The following is a 608-nucleotide window of genomic DNA, read 5'->3' as shown; positions in this document are numbered from 1 at the left end:
GAGAGACCCCTGTATATATACACACACACACACACACACACACACACACACACACACAGTGCCGTTCAAAAGTTTGGAATCAGTAAGATTTTTAATTTTGATTTTTAAAGAAGTTTCTTATGCTTATCAAGGCTGCATTTATTTGATAAAAAATACTGAAAAAATGCATCATTACTCCAATCTTCAGTGTCACATGATCCTTCAGAAATAATTCTAATATGCTGATCTATAATCAATGTTAGAAAAATTTGTGCTGCTTAATATTTTTTGAGACCTGTGATACTTTTTTCAGGATACATGGACTTTTACTCCCGGTGGAAAATAGATATTATATAGAAAATATGATATTAAAAAATAGAGCCTCTAACACTAGTATTCGCTATTCTTTTTCTATTCTATGTACTTGTTTTCTTTTTATTTAAAAAATGATCCTATAACACTAACATTCTCAATTCTTTTTCTATTCTTTCGACTTTTCTTTCCTTGTAAAAAAAAAAATTAAAAATAAAAAAAAAATATATATAGACCCTCTAACATTAATGTTCTCTATACTCTTTCTATTCTATCTACTTATTTTCTTTATATATATATATATATATATATATACA

The 608-nt window shown here is 26.6% G+C and overlaps 1 protein-coding gene across 3 annotated transcripts in view; it reads left to right on the top strand.

The window, feature by feature from the left end:
* Nucleotides 1-608, top strand: part of b3glcta (beta 3-glucosyltransferase a) — a 95,698-nt gene that overhangs the window by 81,066 nt on the left and 14,024 nt on the right. The window lies entirely within an intron of this gene.

Source organism: Sinocyclocheilus anshuiensis, unplaced genomic scaffold (assembly GCF_001515605.1).
Source record: "Sinocyclocheilus anshuiensis isolate Anshui unplaced genomic scaffold, SAMN03320099.WGS_v1.1 scaffold758, whole genome shotgun sequence".
NCBI lineage: Eukaryota > Metazoa > Chordata > Actinopteri > Cypriniformes > Cyprinidae > Sinocyclocheilus > Sinocyclocheilus anshuiensis.
The sequence above is the reverse complement of the archived record's forward strand: the minus strand, read 5'-3'. Positions and strand labels throughout refer to the sequence as shown.